Here is a 5,349-nt window from a genome sequence, read left to right on the forward strand (position 1 = left end):
TTCCTGGGGCAGGAAACCCTCAGTAAAATGTAACTTTACACTATAACTCCTACCTGGTAAGAATGGCCCTTGTCAAATAATTCAATAGTATCCTCTTTTAGTCTTCTTGGGTTTCTAAAACAGAATATCACTACCTAGCTCTGAAAGCTGGAACTTTAAGATCTGGGTGCTGGCAGGGTGGTTTTCTGGGGAGAATACTCTTTCTGGTTTGCATTTGATGCCTTTTTGCTATGTCCTTACATGGCCTTCACTCTGTGACCTTTCTGTCTCTTCCTCCTCTGGTAAGAACAACAGTCCCATTGGATGAGGGCCCTACCTTTATGTCCTCCTTCAACATTAATCACCTCCATGAAGATCTATCTCCAAATATAGTCACATTGGGATTAGGGCTTCAAAATGTGAGTTTTGAGAGGGACCCTTGAACTATATGCTAATTTTTAGGATGGTAGAGAATGAATCATTGTTAACGTTTTTTCAAAAATTTAAGAGTTTATTATGATTGTAAGTGTCATTTTTAAAAAAACATCAGTCCATTAAACCATGCAGAAATAAGTATGCACAAAGTCTGCAAATTAAAATATTCTTTAAACATGTTTAAGTAGATAGATTATCTGAAATTCTGGATTGCTCAATCACTTCATTATTACGCTATGGCAGCCAAGTAATTCTTAACTTCAGTTGGAGCAAGCTGCCTAAATCCAGCTTCATTGTAGATTCCAACTTCAATGTTATCTTCTGTCATTTGCCCTTCAAAACTTTCCTTTAGGGTTAAGAAGTCTGTATGAATGGCATCTTCAAGTTCCAAATCTTCATGGTATCTTTTCTCAAGGAATGTTTTGCCAATCTCATAGTTTTTCCCATGGCTGTGGCCTTCCAGGCAAAGTCTGATGGATCTGACTGAAATAAATATGGTCTCCCTCCTTCCATCCACAAATAAGAAACTCCAAATGGATGACCAATACCTGCCTCGGTGTATTCTTGCATCATAGAAGCTACCCTCTGTACCTGCTGAGCAGTGGGAATCCATGCCACTAGTTCAAATCTATATGTTTGGTAATTGGTTCCACTTTGTGTACACTTTGCTCATCATACAGAGTGGGTTTCGGTTTCTTCTCAGTTGCTAATACCACACCATTTGCAGCTTTAATTCCCACTGAAGGGGCTCCTCCAGCTACAGCAGCCAAAGCATATTCAATCTGGACAAGTTTACCAGATGGGCTGAATGTAGTCAGCAAAAAGCTGTATCTGCGCTTGTCATCTTACCCGGAGATCCCAATTGTTGACTTTTTTAGACGTGAATATTCTAACAGCATCACATGCCCGTAAATATAACTTGCTTCCCTTCAAGCTTGACTTTCAAAGCATAAACATAAAGAGGGTCATTTTTGCAAAATGTCTTCAGCTTTTGCTCAGGACTCTCCAAGTAGTTGAATGTGAATGTTTTCTATGGATTTGTCTCTTGTGTCCATCGTCTTGTCAATTTTCATTGGTTAACTGTACTTACTACACCTGTCAATCATGTTGCTGTGATTCTAGCAAAGTTCTCAACATTTTCTAAAGAACTTCAAGAAGTTATGCATTTTTGTAGGTTAAAAATTTTAGTTTGAAATTAATTTGCATTGAATTTTCAGAAATTTATAATATTTTAAAATCTGCAAGAGGCTAATCTACAAAGAAAGGCATATGTTTTAATGTAATTTACTAAAGACCATTTGAGTGTGACTACAGTGACTAGTATAGATAAAGGAATTTTGGGTTTGGATTGTGGTTCCATCCCCGAAGTTTCTCTTTATATATATGTTAATGTTTAAAAAATATGAAGAAAATTCCAAAATCCTAGACCCTTATGGTTCAAAGCATTTTGAAGAAGTGGTAGCTTAATGATTATTTCCATAACATGAAAGATCATATTTAGTTGGTCTTAGTGGGGCTGCCACTAAGCCTAAATAACTTAAATTTGAGGAAATGGTAGAAGTGAGCACTTCTAGGTGGGTCTGAGCTCTTGGCAAAAGATGTGATTTCTCCAAAGTGGGATGAAGCAGCATTTTATGGAGTTTGGAAAGGAGAATTACTCTTCAAGAGGGCATTGGTCTGAGATTCAAGATCATGTTTAGGAGTCAGTGTGCCTATATAGGGAACCATCAAAGGTTTTGTCTTAAGCAATGGGAATGTCAAATTTCATGGATGTTAATAATTTCTTTCTCATATATTATCAATTCACCAGCTCTTAAAATAAAATTTGCTGCCTGTTTTACATTGGGTAAATGTAGTGGTGTGAAGAATAGACAACTCTGCAGGACAGTAAGAGATGCAGAAGAGAAATCAACAAGTAGAAGCTAAATCCATTGAGCCTGGGGAGATAGGGAGGGGGCTGGATGGCACACATCAATTTCATTTGAAGGGCCAGGTCCTCAGCTGAACACTGAGCTAAATGTCTATTTTTCCATTAGCAGAGTCACTGATTGACTATATTGATGAAAATAAAGATATTCTGGAATATTCCTCTACAGAGCTGTTAGAATCTGAAAGACATTTTACCAAAAGCAGCAGATGTGGTCCTGAAAAGTTTTGTGTAAAGTAAAAATTTGTAAACCAAATCACAGATGTCAGTTTTCATGCCTCAGGATTGAAGTACTATTTTATCTTAGCTTTTAAATGATCTTTGGTTAGCAGTGGCTAAAACTTATTCTCTCTGCTCTTTAATTAGTATTAGTCTATTATTATTATTATTTGCTTCTTCTTAGTAAATTCATTTTAGTTAAGTGGTAACCAAACTATTTTAGTTATAAACAAAAATTTTAACTTATCCAAAGTGATTTTTTTTTAAATGAGCAAAGTCAAAAGATCTTCATTATGGGAATAAAATCCTTTATTTCATCTGTTTTGTAGTTCGAATGCTAAAAACTCAGGTTTGTATACATAACCCTACTTGGCTCAAAAACCTTTAATGGGATTTAGAGACAAATGTTATGCTCTTTGCCTAAATTAAACCAATTTCTTAATCCTACTAGTTCCCTTCGGATCCTCACTTTCAACCACACCATTGTCCTTATGTCTCCTCAATTTGCCATGCACATTATCCAATTCCTCCCACCAGGGATATTTTCTTCCCCCATGACATCTGGAACAAATCCTGTTCTTCCTTCTAGGTTCACCTTCATCTCAGCTCTTCTCCTCAGGGCATTGATAGCAACCATTCCAAATCCAGGTTGATGTTTCCCTCCTTTAATCTCACAAGGCAGCTACTCTCTGACCCTCAGCCACCTTGAAGTGTTTTTTAGCATTTGTATTTTAAGTTATTCACTCTACAAAGATTTATTAAACCACGTTGCATACCAGACACTATGTTAGTGCCGGGGTGTGAGGTAAATAATTTTCCCTCTTCCGATTTGTAGTCTAGTCTAGTTGGGGAGATGATCACTACATCACTAACATCAGTGCCCACCCCCTAAATCTCCAATAATATCTGCATGATAATAGTTTGGGTGGATACAATGAAGGAATGCACAGGGGGTTAGAAGGAAGTGTAATGAGGAATTTGGTGTTAAGACAGGAAATGCCTTCTTCACCCCCAGGTCCTGATAGAGTGATGTTGAAGCTGAGAATCAGATAGGTTTGAATTTCCAAATAATATGACTGAGAAAGCTATTACCATAGTTTGAATCTGGAAAGTCTCCCAAAGGCCTACGTGTTAAAGCTTTAGTCCCCTATGTGGCTTTGTTGGGAGGTGGTGAAACCTATAAGTGGGACCTATGGGAAGAAGTTAGGTAATCAGGAGAGTGTTCTTAAGGGGGATATGGAGACCCCAGACTCTTCTTCTTCTCTTTTTTTCTCCCTGGCCACTAGGTGAGCAGCTTTTCTCCATCATGCATTCCCCACCATGATATGTTGCCTTGTCTTAGGTCCAAAGACAACAGGGCATTTGACAATCTTTCTACACTCATCCCTCCCTCTCTTGACCAGGAGTAGTTACTACCTTATTGTAATGATATTGAAATACTATCTGCAGTATATAAATAGATTTTATTTAAGTGTTTTCAGAGAAGTAAAATATTAAAAATGGTTTCCAAATAAGTTATGATTTCTTAATTCACTGAACTTTGGCAATAGCATTGTTTTAAGAGGGAATGGGGGAAAATATATCAGGGATTGCTTTCAGGGATTACCAGATAGTGATTATGATAACTATGTTTATTTGTAACTATATTTAAGCCCATTCATAGGCATATGTAGCATTCAAGACAAAAAACAATCATGGAGTACCAAAGTTTGCAGAGAAAAATAAACTATGCCTAGCTGTACAATCAGAATTCTTAGTCACCAATATTTTATTGGACTTCTTTGACATCTTTCTTAAATCTTTTGATAACTGCTATGGGTTGTTCAGTAGGAATCTTCCACTGAAGCAATGCAAAGCAATGCATCAGTTTCTCATGCCAATGTCAATGCAGTTGGCACAGGGAGGAGCTTTTTGATTTCTGTCTGCCTTCTCAGAATAAGTTCCCAATCCCTGTTGAAAATTTAAAATCAGTCTCTTCAGTGGTTTTACTCATGGAGAAGGAAGCCTCTAATGGATCCAGGTGTTACCACTGTTGACCGGTGACGAGTTCTTGCTTCCCCAATGTTGAAGAATAACACCAAAGAAGCACGCCGAGGCAAGGTCAGAGTAGAAATTAGAAGTTTATTAAAGGACAGCAGAAAAGACTTCTCCCGGAGGAAGAAGGGGACCCAAGAGGTGGAATCCGTGGAAGGGATGTTGTCTCCCCTTTTTATAGTTCTTTCAGTGATGGAATGTAGGTGGGAAAGACCGAGGGGTGGGACACAGGTGGGCCAAAGAAGTAATCTGGTCAGGAAGGACTTCTGAGTCAGCACCTTTTTGCTGGGGGCTGTTCATTAACATTTCTTTGAGGTGGACTTTGGCCTAGGGCCTTTTCGGGACTTCATTAACATTCCATGAGTTGTCCTGTGTTTTCCCTGAGTCATTCTCCGCACGGCCTCCATTTTAGATTTCACTTGATATTAGACCCGATTTACCTAACTACACTGACTACCTAATTTTAAATCTGGCTTCACAGGCAAGAACTTCCAACTACAGGCTCCTAAGGCCTGTGGGTTCTGAAGAGCTCAAGAGAATATCAGGAGTTATAAGCACAGGAAAGTCCCTGTCAGTCATCTGTGATTCCTTTCCCTTCTTCAACCCACACCTCCAATGCATCAAGTCCTGTTGTTTCTAACTCCAAAACCCATCTCTCATCTATCCAGTGTTTCCACCAAATTTCAGGCAACCATCATCTCTTGCCTCACCTGTTTTAATAGCTTGGCTCTTCTGGTCATTCTTGTTCACTGTCT

General features: G+C 38.5%; 1 pseudogene; it reads right to left on the minus strand.

Annotated features, from left to right (window-relative positions):
- Positions 1–643: 643 nt before the first annotated feature.
- Positions 644–3,197, minus strand: LOC114087303 (proteasome subunit alpha type-2 pseudogene; annotated as a pseudogene).
- Between the last annotated feature and the right edge of the window lie 2,152 nt (positions 3,198–5,349).

The sequence above is a fragment of the Marmota flaviventris genome, chromosome 4 (assembly GCF_047511675.1).
Source record: "Marmota flaviventris isolate mMarFla1 chromosome 4, mMarFla1.hap1, whole genome shotgun sequence".
NCBI lineage: Eukaryota > Metazoa > Chordata > Mammalia > Rodentia > Sciuridae > Marmota > Marmota flaviventris.